Raw genomic sequence first — 16,008 nt, forward strand, 5'->3', positions numbered from 1 at the left:
AAGCTTTTTGATGTGCTGCTGGATTCTGTTTGCCAGTATTTTATTGAGGATTTTTGCATCAATGTTCATCAAGGATATTGGTCTAAAATTCTCTTTTTTTGTTGTGTCTCTGCCAGGCTTTGGTATCAGGATGATGCTGGCCTCATAAAATGAGTTAGGGAGGATTCCCTCTTTTTCTATTGATTGGAGTAGTTTCAGAAGGAATGGTACCAGCTCCTCCTTGTACCTCTGGTAGAATTCGGCTGTGAACCCATCTGGTCCTGGACTTTTTTTGGTTGGTAAGCTATTGATTATTGCCACAATTTCAGCTCCTGTTATTGGTCTATTCAGAGATTCAACTTCTTCCTGGTTTAGTCTTGGGAGGGTGTATGTGTTGAGGAATTTATCCATTTCTTCTAGATTTTCTAGTTTATTTGCGTAGAGGTGTTTGTAATATTCTCTGATGGTAGTTTGTGTTTCTGTGGTATCAGTGGTAATATCCCCTTTATCATTTTTTATTGCATCTATTTGATTCTTCTCTTTCTTTCTTTATTAATCTTGCTAGTGGTCTATCAATTTTGTTGATCCTTTCAAAAAACCAGCTCCTGGATTCATTAATTTTTTGAAGGGTTTTTTGTGTCTCTATTTCCTTCAGTTCTGCTCTGATTTTAGTTATTTCTTGCCTTCTGCTAGCTTTTGAATGTGTTTGCTCTTGCTTTTCTAGTTCTTTTAATTGTGATGTTAGGGTGTCAATTTTGGATCTTTCCTGCTTTCTCTTGTGGGCGCATTTAGTGCTATAAATTTCCCTCTACACACTGCTTTGAATGCATCCCAGAGATTCTGGTATGTTGTGTCTTGGTTCTCGTTGGTTTCAAAGAACATCTTTATTTCTGCCTTCATTTCGTTATGTACCCAGTAGTCATTCAGGAGCAGGTTGTTCAGTTTCCACGTAGTTGTGCGGTTTTGAGTGAGATTCTTAATCCTGAGTTCTAGTTTGATTGCACTGTGATCTGAGAGATAGTTTGTTATAATTTCTGTTCTTTTACATTTATTGAGGAGAGCTTTACTTCCAAGTATATGGTCAATTTTGGAATAGGTGTGGTGTGGTGCTGAAAAAAAATGTGTATTCTGTTGATTTGGGGTGGAGAGTTCTGTAGATGTCTATTAGGTCCGCTTGGTGCAGAGCTGAGTTCAATTCCTGGGTATCCTTGTTGACTTTCTGTCTCGTTGATCTGTCTAATGTTGACAGTGGGGTGTTAAAGTCTCCCATTATTAATGTGTGGGAGTCTAAGTCTCTTTGTAGGTCACTCAGGACTTGCTTTATGAATCTGGGTGCTCCTGTATTGGGTGCATATATATTTAGGATAGTTAGCTCTTCTTGTTGAATTAATCCCTTTAGCATTATGTAATGGCCTTCTTTGTCTCTTTTGATCTTTGTTGGTTTAAAGTCTGTTTTATCAGAGACTAGGATTGCAACCCATGCCTTTTTTTGTTTTCCGTTTGCTTGGTAGATATTCCTCCATCCTTTTATTTTGAGCCTATGTGTGTCTCTGCACGTGAGATGGGTTTCCTGAATACAGCACACTGATGGGTCTTGAGTCTTTATCCAATTTGCCAGTCTGTGTCTTTTAATTGGAGCATTTAGTCCATTTACATTTAAAGTTAATATTGTTATGTGTGAATTTGATCCTGTCATTATGATGTTAGCTGGTTATTTTGCTCGTTAGTTGATGCAGTCTCTTCCTAGTCTCGATGGTCTTTACATTTCGGTATGATTTTGCAGTGGCTGGTACCGGTTGTGCCTTTCCATGTTTAGCGCTTCCTTCAGGAGCTCTTTTAGGGCAGGTCTGGTGGTGACAAAATCTCTCAGCATTTGCTTGTCTGTAAAGTATTTTATTTCTCCTTCACTTATGAAGCTTAGTTTGGCAGGATATGAAATTCTGGGTTGAAAATTCTTTTCTTTAAGAATGTTGAATATTGGCCCCCACTCTCTTCTGGCTTGTAGGGTTTCTGCCAAGAGGTCCGCTGTTAGTCTGATGGGCTTCCCTTTGATGGTAACCCGACCTTTCTCTCTGGCTGCCCTTAACATTTTTTCCTTCATTTCAACTTTGGTGAATCTGACAATTATGTGTCTTGGAGTTGTACTATAATTTCCTATAGTACAAGTTTTAACTTCCCAGGATAGATGCCAGAAAATTAATATTCTCAAACCCCCTCACAGGTAAGGTAGAGGTATATGAGCAAGTATATACTTCTTACTTGATATTGTATGGGAACAACAACAGGTAGCAATCTTGAGTGAGAGGGTTTATTTTTTGATAAAGGTGGTAGTAGGAGTTTCTGGTTGTTCCAGGTTCTTGGTATCAAAGGTGCCAACTAGTGCTGACCGTGTAGTTTTTCCTGGAGAACCTCCTAAGTGTGGTTGGGCTTGTTTTCTGGCTTTCTGTCATCTAAATTTGGCTCTCTGACTCTTAACAGACCTTCTATAAGCTCCCTACTAATCCTTAAATAAATTCCTTTTCTGCTTCAGCTAGCCAGAGGAGATTCTGTTGTTGGCAGATAAATAAGAAGGTTGACTGATGGACTTGATATGAATGGTTAATTTTTCTAAAATATAGTATTATGTATTATTCATCTTAGAAAATATAAATAAATATCTTGCTTCCCTTTTTCATGCCATCAATTTGTGTACATTGTATTGTTTCTTTTTTTTTTTTTTTTTTTTTTTTTTGCAATTTTCAAGAATACAATATATTGTTGTTAACTATAGTCACCATGATATACAATAGGTCTTTCAAACTTATTTCTTCTGAAATGTTATGCCCTTTGACCAATATCTCCCCAATCCTCCCACCAAACCCAGAATAGTTCTTTATTGTCCTATTTTATGTATTAATCTTGCACATAAAATGCATTTGTAGGCCAGGCATGGTGACTCACACCTGTAATCTCAGTACTTTGGGAGGCCGAAGTTGGAGGATTGCTTGAGCTCAGGAGTTTGAGACCAGCCTGGACAATATAGCGAGACCTCATCTCTAAAAAATAATAAAATAAAATAAAAATAAAATGCATTTGTATAAAGTACAAAGTCAAAAAAATGAAGTGGAAATGTCAAATAGGCATTTGGATATATGTCTGGATTCAAGGGAGAGGTTTCGGGTTGAAGATAAAAATCTGGGAGTCCTGAGCCTACAGGTGGCACTTCGAGCTGCGAGAGCTCTTGAGATCACCCAGGGTGTGAAGGCAGACAGAGAAGGGAAGTCCAGGGCTGAGCCCTACTGCACATCAGCACTTACCAGTCTGAATGATGACATGAGGAGTAACTAGCAAGAGACCGAAAAGGAACAGCAGAAAGGTCGGTGGAAAATCAGGTGAGTGTGGTGTCCTGGAAGCCAAGTGGACAAAGTGTTTTATGGAGAAGAAAGTAATGGGCTGCTGATAGGACAAGTAAAATGAGGACTATGAAATGATCTTGGATTAGTAGTGAAGGAGGAGGTAATTGGCGATCTTGATGAAAGCAATTTCATTATAACTTGTTCAAAAGTGAATGGGGGAAGAGAAATGAGAAACTGCCAAGATGGATACTGCTTTTTTTTTTTTTTTTCTGGTTTTTATAGTTTCTTTTTTTTTTTTATAAAGGTTTTTTTTTTTTTTTTTTTTTTTTTAAATTTATGAAGTATTTATTGATGATTCTTGGGTGTTTCTCGGAGAGGGGGATATGGGAGGGTCATAGGATAATAGTGGAGAGAAGGTCAGGAGATAAACACATGAACAAAGGTCTCTGGTTTTCCTAGGCAGAGGACCCTGCGGCCTTCTGCAGTGTTTGTGCCCCTGGGTACTGGAGATTAGGGAGTGGTGATGACTCTTAAAGAGCATGCTGCCTTCAAGCATCTGTTTAACAAAGTACATCTTGCACCGCCCTTAATCCATTTAACCCTGAGTTGACACAGCATATGTTTCAGAGAGCATGGGGCTGGGGGAAAGGCCATAGATCAACAGCATCCCAAGGCAGAAGAATTTCTCCTAGTCAGAACAAAATGGAATCTCCTATGCCCACCCCTTTCTACACAGACACGGCAACAATCTGAGCTCTCCTTCCTTTCCCCACACTTCCCCCCCCCCTTCCTTTCAACAAAACCGCCATCGTCCTCATGGCCGGCTCCCGATGGTTGCTGTCTCTTCGGAGCTGTTGGGTACACCTCCCAGACAGGGCGGCCGGGCAGAGGCGCTCCTCGCTTCCCAGACGGGGCCGCCCGGGCAGAGGCGCTCCTCTCCTCCCAGACGGGGCGGCCGGGCAGAGGCGCTCCTCACCTCCCAGATGGGGCGGCCGGGCAGAGGCGCTCCTCACTTCCCAGAGGGGGCGGCCGGGCAGAGGCGCTCCTCACTTCCCAGAGGGGGCGGCCGGGCAGAGGCGCTCCTTACTTCCCAGATGGGGCGGCCAGGCAGAGACGCTCCTCACTTCCTCCCAGACGGGGTGGCGGCCGGGCAGAGGCGCTCCTCACCTCCCAGACAGGGCGGCCGGGCAGAGGCGCTCCTCACTTCCCAGACTGGGCGGCCGGGCAGAGGCGCTCCTCACCTCCTAGACGGGGTGGCCAGGCAGAGGCGCTCCTCACTTCCCAGACGGTGTGGCGGCTGGGCAGAGGCGCTCCTCCCTTCCCAGATGGGGCAGCCAGGCAGAGGCGCTCCTCACTTCCTCCCAGACGGGGTGGCGGCCAGGCAGAGGCGCTCCTCACTTCCCAGAGGGGGCGGCCGGGCAGAGGTGCTCCTCACTTCCTCCCAGACGGGGTGGCGGCTGGGCAGAGGCACTCCTCACCTCCCAGACGGGGCGGCCGGGCAGAGGTGCTCCTCATCTCCCAGACGGGGCGGCCGGGCAGAGGTGCTCCTCACTTCCCCCCAGACGGGGTGACGGCCGGGCAGAGGCACTCCTCACCTCCCAGACGGGGCCGCCAGACAGAGGCGCTCCTCACTTCCCATACGGGGTGGCAGCCGGGCAGAGGCGCTCCTCACTTCCCAGATGGGGCAGCTGGGCAGAGGTGCTCCTCACTTCCTCCCAGACGGGGTGGCGGCCAGGCAGAGGCGCTCCTCACTTCCCAGACTGGGCGGCCGGGCAGAGGCGCTCCTCACTTCCCAGACTGGGCGGCTGGGCAGAGGCGCTCCTCACTTCCCAGACTGGGCGGCCGGGCAGAGGCGCTCCTCACCTCCTAGACGGGGTGGCCAGGCAGAGGCGCTCCTCACTTCCCAGACGGTGTGGCGGCTGGGCAGAGGCGCTCCTCCCTTCCCAGATGGGGCAGCCAGGCAGAGGCGCTCCTCACTTCCCCCCAGACGGGGTGGCGGCCAGGCAGAGGCGCTCCTCACTTCCCAGAGGGGGCGGCCGGGCAGAGGTGCTCCTCACTTCCTCCCAGACGGGGTGGCGGCTGGGCAGAGGCACTCCTCACCTCCCAGACGGGGCGGCCGGGCAGAGGTGCTCCTCATCTCCCAGACGGGGCGGCCGGACAGAGGTGCTCCTCACTTCCCCCCAGACGGGGTGACGGCCGGGCAGAGGCACTCCTCACCTCCCAGACGGGGCGGCCGGACAGAGGCGCTCTTCACTTCCCATACGGGGTGGCAGCCGGGCAGAGGCGCTCCTCACTTCCCAGATGGGGCAGCCGGGCAGAGGCGCTCCTCACTTCCTCCCAGATGGGGTGGCGGCCGGGCAGAGGCGCTCCTCACTTCCCAGATGGGGCAGCCGGGCAGAGGCGCTCCTCACTTCCTCCCAGATGGGGTGGCGGCCGGGCAGAGGCGCTCCTCACTTCCCAGACGGGGCGGCCGGGCAGAGGTGCTCCTCACTTCCTCCCAGACGGGGTGGCGGCCGGGCAGAGGCGCTCCTCACCTCCCAGACGGGGTGGCCGGGCAGAGGCGCTCCTCCCTTCCCAGACGGAGTGGCCAGGCAGAGGCGCTCCTCACCTCCCAGAGTGGGCGGCCAGGCAGAGGCGCTCCTCACTTCCCAGAGTGGGCGGCCGGGCAGAGGTGCTCCTCACTTCCCATAGGGGGTGGCAGCCAGGCAGAGGCGCTCCTCACTTCCCAGATGTGGCAGCTGGGCAGAGGTGCTCCTCACTCCCTCCCAGACGGGGTGGCGGCCAGGCAAAGGCGCTCCTCACCTCCCAGACGGGGCGGCTGGGCAGAGGCGCTCCTCACCTCCCAGAAGGGGCGGCTGGGCAGAGGCGCTCCTCACTTCCCATATGGGGTGGCAGCCGGGCAGAGGTGCTCCTCACTTCCCAGACAGGGTGGCGGCCAGGCAGAGGCGCTCCTCACCTCCCAGATGGGGCAACCGGGCAGAGGCGCTCCTCACTTCCTCCCAGACGGGGTGGCGGCCAGGCAGAGGCGCTCCTCACCTCCCAGACGGGGCGGCCGGGCAGAGGTGCTCCTCATCTCCCAGACGGGGCAGCCGGGCAGAGGTGCTCCTCACTTCCTCCCAGACGGGGTGGCGGCCGGGCAGAGGCACTCCTCACCTCCCAGACGGGGCGGCCGGGCAGAGGCGCTCCTCACTTCCTCCCAGACGGGGTGGCGGCCGGGCAGAGGCGCTCCTCACCTCCCAGAAGGGGTGGCCAGGCAGAGGCGCTCCTCACCTCCCAGACGGGGCGGCCGGGCAGAGGTGCTCCTCATCTCCCAGACGGGGCAGCCGGGCAGAGGCGCTCCTCCCTTCCTCCCAGACGGGGTGGCAGCCGGGCAGAGGCGCTCCTCACATCCCAGACGATGGGCGGCCGGGCAGAGGCGCTCCTCACTTCCCAGATAGGGCGGCCGGGCAGAGGGGTTCCTCACATCCCAGACGATGGGCGGCCAGGCAGAGATGCTCCTCACTTTCTAGACGGGGTGGCGGCGGGGCAGAGGCTGTAATCTTAGCACTTTAAGAGGCCAAGGCAGGAGGCTGGTAGGTGGAGGTTGCAGCGAGCCGAGATCACACCACTGCACTCCAGCCTGAGCACCATTGAGCATTGAGTTAGCGAGACTCCGTCCGCAATCCCAGCACCTCGGGAGGCCGAGGCAGGCAGATCACTCGAGGCCAGGAGCTGGAGACCAGCCCGGTCAACACGGCGAAACCCCGTCTCCACCAAAAATACAAAAACCATTCAGGCGTGGCGGCGCGCGCCTGCAATCCCAGGCACTCGGCAGGCCGAGGCAGGAGAGTCACCGGAGCCCGAGGCAGGGAGGTTGCAGCGAGCCGGATCATGGCAGTACAGTCCAGCTTCGGTAACAGCGGGAGACCGAAGAAAGGGGAGAGGGAGAGGGAGAGGGACTGTATTGTTTCTTAAAGCTCCTTTTTTTTTTTTACTAAATTGTAATGTCTTTGAGAGTGAGGTCCATGTTTTCTCACCTCTTTGTGTTGTCACACATGGTAAGCATTCAATAAAAGTTTATAAAATTATAATAGTAAAGTTAGGATACTTTAAAACTTAATTTTCTTTTGGAAACCTAGTGTTTTTGCCAAATCGTGCATGGCTAAAATAACCTTAGGCACAGCTTCTATTAGTGTTTCACAGAGTAACAGGCAAACATGCCGCAGCCCAGTAAGGAGCAACATCAAAAATGAGAGCTGATCCAGAAAAAAAAAAAATTGAACGAATTTTCTTGTTTATTCAGTATTGTTTATGTACCCTCTTTTTAAAAATAGCAAGTGTTATTTTTGCAACTATCCTTGGGCAGTCTTGATATTTTCCCAACACTGAAGGCTTAATTTTTTGAGCTAGTGTTTTAGAAACATGCACTGCTTTATCTGCCTTTAGTACTGTACTTTTGGATAAATTTTTTAAATGAGAATAATCCTGGAAGGTGGCATTTTGTCTGCCTTACCAGCAAAATGTGATGTACTTCAGCATTTTTTTTTCTTTTTTTGAGAGGGAGTCTCACTCTGTTGCCCAGGCTGGAGTGCAGTGACGCGATCTCGGTTCACTGCAAGCTCTGCCTCCCAGGTTCACACCATTCTCCTGCCTCAGCCTCCCAAGTAGCTGGGACTACAGGCACCTGCCACACCACACCCAGCTAATTTTTTGTATTTTTAGTAGAGACGGGGTTTCACTGTGGTCTCGATCTCCTGACCTCGTGATCTGCCCGCCTCGGACTCCCAAAGTGCTGGGATTACAGGCGTGAGCCACCACGCCCAGCCACTTCAGCATTTTTAAGATACTGTTTTTAATTTTTAACTGTAAGTGTTAAAGTTTTTAAAAAATGGCTGATTATATATATTAACTCTAAGGATCTTCAGCAGGCTCCCATTCCCTATTTACTACACTACTGAGGATCAGGAAAGAGACTCCATAGTTGTATTTCTAAAGGAAAAGGGCTATTCTGCCTTATGCTGGCCTATACCAGCCATGTACTTTTTTGTCCTTCCTCACATCTCTTTAGTATTCGTAGTCTGAGGCTAGATTCCATAATCCTCCCCTGAAAGGTACAGTGTATGAGGAACAGCAGCAGTGTGAGTAGCAGCCCTTGATTAACTTCAGATAGTGCACACAGATGGCATTATCACACTTCAACTGTGTCATGAATTTTCTTCCTCTTCTAGGAGCAAGCCAGTTGGTGCTAACTTTGGCCTACCAGGCAAACTGTGTTTCTGTCTCTTATACTGACCTGCTAGGAAAACCTGGGGGAAGTTATTTCACCCTTCTGTATGTCCTTAATATTCGCAGCAGGTAAATAATTTGTGAAATTACCTTATCACCAATCTTTATATTGGGCAAAAGTTGCTTTTCACTGCTTTAGGCAAAGCAAGTCCGTAAAAGTTTTTTCATCTACTCCAGCTTTCCCTTTCATTTTCTTCCCCAAGCACTAGTTGTCACTCTTTCACTTCTACAGAACATGTAACACTCTTCTCTATCAGAACAAAATGTATTTCATTGATGTTAGTCATGTATGCACTGCCTTCAGGATTCCCAGATTTTTTTTTTTTTTTTGCTGTCCTTTCCCTACTTGGTGTTGACTCTTCACATCTATTCTACTATTTGGTGCTTCCTAGTTCCTTTATCTTATTTCCTTTGGAAAAAAACAAAGTGTCACATTTAATTTTGAAAATGGAAATCTGCCATAAACAACATTATATTTTACTTGTATGTATAACCAAAAAGGGAGAATTTCTAGACTTAACAGTCTGAGATGTTTTATAACTAATAAGTGATTTTATAGTGAGCTCATAGTCAGGATTAATTATGACAAGATTAACCAAAATCAGTTTTCTCTGCCAAGAATAGTAATAAACAAACCCAGTTTCTGATGGTTGATTCTAAGATACAGTATCCTATTACAAACTTTTAAACAAACTCTGAATTAAATTTTATGGGAAATAACTTGAAAACTTTGCCTGTTGTTAATAACAGTATATTGAAGAAAAATATTCTACCCTTCTCAGTACATAAAGTGTAGAGAAACTCAGTTTCATGGTAAAGTACACAGTATCTATAAATTTAACATAAACATGATTAAATCATTTTTTTTTTTAGCTTTGAAAAATTGATTTAAGACTTATTTTATTTTACATGCTCTCTAGTTTAAAAGTCACAGAGTATCTTTAAGGCTACTAAAAGGCAGCAGTCTTACCCAACTGAACTTCAAGCCCATGACTCAGAATCAGCTATCTTTAACTTTTAGCTATTTCTTCTGGTAATCATGTTCACATTTCTAAATAAATGCTATGTTGCTATTTCTTGATTTTTCCATTTGGCATTATCTATTGCTGTTTATCTGTGGAATTCTTTTACACCTACTTCCACTGATAGGGAAGCTCTATTCCTCTTCTTAATTTTGTTCTCTTCTGCCTCGCCCATCTCATATATTATTGTTGATTAATAATTTAGCTCTGTCTCATTTTTAACCCCTAAACTAAACATTATTACTGTTTTTATAATTTATTTTTTATTCATATTTACCCATGATTAACAGTTAATTTGTTCCCAATTCTTCTCACATTTTAGAACTTCTTTTGGTAATCATCTCTTCTCTTCTAAGTATATACTATAGGAGTATGTTTTCTGTATATTTCAGTTTGGACAGTTTCTATCTCTGTCTTCAAGTTCACTAATCTTTTCTTCTGCGTGTCTAATCTGTCATAAGTTGCATTCTGTGTATTTTCATCTCAGACATTGTAGTTTTTATCTCCAAAAGTGTAGTTTGGGTCTTTTTTATATCTCTCATGTCTCTACTCAAGTTTTTGACCAAACGGAATAATATAGTTTCAATAACTACTTTAATGACCTTATTGCTAATTCTCTTTTTTTTTTTTTTTTTTTTTTGAGATGGAGTTTCACTCTTGTTGCCCAGGCTGGAGTGCAATGGTGCAATCTTGGCTCACTGCAACCTCCATCTCCCAGGTTCAAGCGATTCTCCTGCTTCAGCCTCCCAAGTAGTTGGGATTACAGGCATGCACCACCATGCCCAGCTAATTTTGTATTTTTTTTTTAGTAGAGACAGGGTTTCACCATGTTGATCAGGTTGGTCTCGAACTCCTCATGTCAAGTGATCCACCCACCTCAGCCTCCCAAAGTGCTGGGATTACAGGCGCGAGCCATCACGCCCGGCCCTTATTGCTAATTCTAATATGTATATCATTTCTGGGTCAGTTTTGATTGATTTTTCTCATCATGGGTCATTTTTCTGCATTGTTGTATGCCTGGTAGCCTTGGTTTGAATGCCAAACATTGTAAATTTTACCTTGGTAGCGCTGGATATTTTTGGATCTCTATAAATCTTGAGCTTTTTCCTGGAATGCAGTTAAGTTAGTTGGAAACAGCTTTATTTTTCTGGCTCTTTTATGATTTTTTACTTGGATCCTGAGCACTAGTCCAGGTCTAATTATTCTCTACTACCAAGGTAAGACCTTCCTGAGTATTCTACCCAATATTCCATGAATTATGAGTCTAGTTTTCTAGCATGGCTAGTGGGAACAGGCACTATGTTCTCTAATATTTTCTAAGTTTGTCCCTGTACTGATCAGTACTCTGAATACTCCAGGGAGATCCTCTGCACATCTGTAGAGTTCTCTCTTTATGCAGCTCCCTACTCATTGGTACTGTGCAGGTACTATGTCCTGCAGACTCTAGTTGCCTTGGTCTCTCTGGACTCTTGGCTCCTTCTCAATAAGGGAGTCTGCTGGGCTTTGCCTGGGTACTCTCTGTCTGTTTGCATCATGATCTGGATACTCTTTCAAGGCAATAAACTGAAACAATGTTTGGGCTCACCTCATCTCTTTCTAATGTGTCATGGATCACTGTCTTTTGCTTGAAAACCATTATTTCATGTATTAGGATTTTTTTTGTTAGTTCAAATGAAAGTATAAATTTGATTCTTTGTTACTTCATTTTGGTTGGAAGCAGAAGACACTACATGGAAGTTTTCATTTTAGTCTAATTGAAAATGGCTTTAACTTATTCTCGTCTATGAATGATAGTTTAGCTGGTTATGCAGTTCTAGTTTGACGGTTATATTAATTCAGCATTTTAAAGATACTGTTCTGTTGTTTCTGGTTTATTTTGTTGCTATTAGTAGATCTCTTAGTCTGTCATTCCTGTATATGTAATCTGTCCTTTTTACTGCATCTTGTAAGATTTTTTTTGTGTATGTCTTTGATATTTTATTATTGTTTTATCATGTGCCCAAATGTGGCTTACTTTCTTCATTTATTTTTTGGGGCTTCCTGAAATGAAGATTTGTGCCCATTAGTTCTGGAAAATTCTCAGCCATTATGTCTTCAACTATCACCATCACCATTACCTTCCTACCTCTCTATTCTTATTTTCTGAAGCTCCAATTTGTTTTTTGTCTCTTGCTTTTGTTTTGTTTTGGTTTTTTTGAGACAGAGTCTTGCTCTGTTGCCCAGGCTAGAGTGCCATGGCATGAACACAGCTCACTGCAACCTTGACCGCCTGTGCTCAAGTGATCTTCCCACCTCGCCCTTCCGAATAGCTGGGACCACAGGCCTGTGCCACCACACCAGGCCCATTTTTTTTTTTTTTTTTTTTTAAGAGATGAAATCTCACCATGTTGCCTAGTCTGATCTTGAAGTCCTGGGCTTAAGCTATCCTCCCACCTCGGCCTCCCAAAATGCTGGGATTATAGGTGTGAGCCACCACACCCAGCCCAATCAGTTTGTTGTATGTTAGATACTGATTTGTGCTTCTTTGGTCTGTCTCTTCCTTTTCAGTTTAATCATTTTTCTCCCAGTTTATTTGCTATTATTGTAATGTATTTTATTTTATATTAGTATTAGTATTATTTTTTAAGATGGAGTCTCACTCTGTCACCCAGGTTGGAGTGCAGTGGTGCGATCTCAGCTCACTGCAGCCTCTGCCTCCCAGGTTCAAGCGATTCTCCTGCCTCAGCCTCCTAAATAGCTGAGATTGCAGGCGTGCACCACAACGCCCAGCTGATTTTTGTATTTCTAGTAGAGACAGGGTTTCACCTTGTTGGCCAGGCTGGTCTCAAACTTCTGACTTCAAATGATCTGCCTTCCTCAGCCTCGCAAAGTGCTGGGCTTACAGGCGCGAGCCACAGGGCCCAGCTGTTGTTATCATGTATTTGAATTCTATCTTGTCTTCTTTTTAAACTCCATAGAACATTTTAATCATTATTTATGCCATATCTATGTAAATTAACCTATGTATTATCACTTTTTTTTTCTATCTTTTTGCTTTAGTTAGGGATCACTGTTCTTCCACTGGAAGCACATTCTTTAGAATTTCCTTTAGATTGTGTTTTTTAGTCACAAATATCACATTTTTTTGGTCTGAAAATATCTTTTTGTCTATATTTTTGAGAGATATTTTTACTCTGAATGGCAATTTCTGTTGGCACTTATTTTCTGAGTATATTAAAGATACTCCATTGTGTGCTGGCTTCTGTTATTACTGTTGAAGAGTGTCTTAGTCCATTTTGCATTGCTGTGAAGGAATACCTGAGGCTAAGTAATTTATAAAGAAAAGAGGGTTATTTGGCTCATGGTTCTGTAGATTGTACAGGAAGCATGGGGCCAGCATCTGCATCAGGAGAACGCCTCAGACTGCTTCTACTCCTAGCAAAAGGTGAAGGGGAGCTAACATATCACGTGGTGAGAAAGGGAACAAGAGAGAGGAGGAAAGTGCCAGGCCCATTTTAACAATTAGTTCTTGTGACAACTAGTAGAGTGAGAACTGACTCACTGCAGTGAGAATGGCACCAAGCTATTCATGAGGGATCTACCCCCATAACTCAAACACCTGTAACTAGGCTGCGCTTTCAGCATTGGAAATCAAATTTCAGCATGAGAATTGGAGGGTGCAAATATCCAAACTATATCAAGGAGTTAGCTGTAAGTCTGTTTTTATTTTAATTTCTGTATTTTTCATTTCTAGAAGTTCTTTTTAATTCATATTCAAAACTGCTTTGTCATTTTTTATAATCTCCTTCTCTTTGCTCATGTTTTCAGTTTCTTTTCACTGAACATTGTATTCCTTGTGTCCTATAATTCTTACATCTATTATCTCGGGGCCAGATTCTTTCTTCCTATCCCTCCTAGTATCTTAATTCCGTTTGTGTTTTATCTTTGACTATGAACTCATTTCTTATCACTATAGTAGTAGGAGTTCCTTAAAGTCTAGACTTAAGGTGCATTCCCTTAGAGATTTGATTTTGTTGTTGTTGTTCATGTACCTGACAGCAATATTGGCATGAAACCACATTAAGCTCATTTCTTAGTGTGATGTTTTTCTGAGTACTCAGGAAATGTGAATTTCGGCAATAAATCCATATGAGTCAGCTAATAGTTACAAATTCTTAAGATTTTTTTTTCCCCTCACCACTCCTATCGTGAAGACAAAAAAATTTTCTTGCAGTTCTCTAGTTGAGGATAAGGGGAAGAGAAGGGACTTTTTTCTAGTATGCCCCTCTACTGAGTGTGTGTGCTTTTGGAGTCCTAGCTCTGTACAGAGGAAGCCAAATTCTGCCTGCCCACTACCATCCTCATTCAGTAAAAAATAAAACTCCATAAAACTCTAAACACATTTGAAAAAAGTTGAATTTTATTAAGAATATTTAATATTTTTAGGTACTCAAATGTAATATATATAAATACCAAATCACTAATGACAGTAATAGTATGACATTTCAACCAAAAATATAAAAGTAGGCTGTTCTATAAAAGAGCAAGTTGTGATATTTGCCAAAGTAGTGTTCTTACTATTTATGTATTTATCTTACTGGATTGCAATCTGATTTATAGAAAAATAGCCAGTGTCAGCCATTGATTTGTTCCCATTTTTGGCTCTTGTAAATAATACTTCTTAAGAACATTTATATACAAGCTTTCATGTGGACAAGTGTTTTTATTTCTCTTGGGTATATACCTAGGAGTAGAATTGCTAGATCACATAGTAATGTTTTCAAAAGCAATTATACTACCTACAGTGTATGAGGTTTCTAGTTTCTTCACTTTTTCACCAAAACTTGTTACTGTCTTTTGTGTGATAACCATCCAAGTAGGTTTGGAGTAGTATCTTCATTCTGGTTTTGATTTGCATTTATCTAATTGATAATGAGGCTGAGCATCTTTTCATGTGCTTTTGTTGTTCACATCTTTAAAGAAATATCTATTCAAGTTTCTTTCTCTCTTTTTTTTTTGAGACGGAGCTTAGCTCTTGTTGCCCAGGCTGGAGTACAATGGGGCAATCTCGGCTTACTGTAACCGCTGCCTCCCAGGTTCAAGCGATTCTCCTGCCTCAGCCTCCCTTGTAGCTGGGATTATAGGCATGTGCCACCATGCCCAGCTAATTTTTGTGTTTTTAGAAGAGAAGGGGTTTCACCATGTTGGCCAGGCTGGTCTCAAAATTCCTGACCTCAGATGATCCACCCGCCTAAGCCTCCCAAAATGCTGGGATTACAGGCGTGAGCCACTGCACCCAGCCCGTCCATTTTTTAACTGGGCTATTTGTCCTTTCATTATTGAGTTGTAAGTATTCGTTATATATTCTATATACAAGTCTCCTATTAAGTGTATAATTTACAAAAGCATCCTCCCATTCTGTGAGTTGTCTTTACTTTCTTGATGATGTCTTTTAAAAGCACAAAGTTTTCTAGTTTTGATGATACCCAGTTTATCTATTTTTCTCTTGTTGCTTATTTTTTAGGTGTCAGATCTAAGAAACCATTGCCTAATCTAAGGTCATGAAGACTTAAATGCCTATCTTTGCATCTAATTTCATTTTTTTAATTAAGTTTTTATAGTAGTGCTAATAAAGAAAATCTTAAGGGGGAAAAAAGCACTCATATTCCCATTAACCTAGAAATTATTTACTTCTGCAATACTGTCACCTCCCTGCTCAATATATACTTATTTTCATTATGACTATTAAGTACTATGTTGTATTCTGACATTTTCTGTATTTATACATGGTATTAATAATTTTTAAGGCTACATAATATTTCCAGTTTATTTCCCAATTTTAAAACAATTTTTTCATAGTTTTGTTTTTCTTATATGATAAAACTCCAGTTAACATTGGTAAGTACATAACTTTTTGCTTCTGTTGAATTATTTTCTTAGTATAACTTTCTAGGAATGGAATTATGGGGTCAAAGATATAAATATCTTTACAGCTCTTATATGAAGTCATATTCTAGAAATTATTATAATCAAATTCTACTGTGCTTTCATTTAATAAATGAAGTTGATAATACATTATAAATTGAAGAATTTACCTTGAGGATAATTATGTCAGCAATCCTCCATCAAATTCAGATTGAAGTGATATGTGTATTTCTTCATCTGAAAAAAGCAAAATGGTACTTTTATGAGACACTTTTTACTGATATTTAAAACTAGGAGAGGCTGGGCACGGTAGCTGATGCCTGTAATCTCAACACTTTGGGAGGCTGAGGCAGGCGGATCACCTGAGGTCAGGAGTTTGAGACCAGCCTGGCCAACATGGTGAAACCCCATCTCTACTAAAAAATACAAAATGTTAGCTGGGTGTGGTGGCAGGCGCCTGTAATCCTTGCTACTTGGGAGGCTGAGGCAGGAGAATTGCTTGA

At 43.8% G+C, this 16,008-nt stretch overlaps 1 protein-coding gene across 7 annotated transcripts in view; it reads left to right on the forward strand.

Moving 5' to 3' along the window:
* The window catches only part of BRD10 (bromodomain containing 10), a 143,213-nt gene that overhangs the window by 31,912 nt on the left and 95,293 nt on the right, over window positions 1–16,008 (forward strand). The window lies entirely within an intron of this gene.

The sequence above is a fragment of the Pongo abelii genome, chromosome 13 (genome assembly GCF_028885655.2).
Source record: "Pongo abelii isolate AG06213 chromosome 13, NHGRI_mPonAbe1-v2.0_pri, whole genome shotgun sequence".
Classification (NCBI taxonomy): domain Eukaryota; kingdom Metazoa; phylum Chordata; class Mammalia; order Primates; family Hominidae; genus Pongo; species Pongo abelii.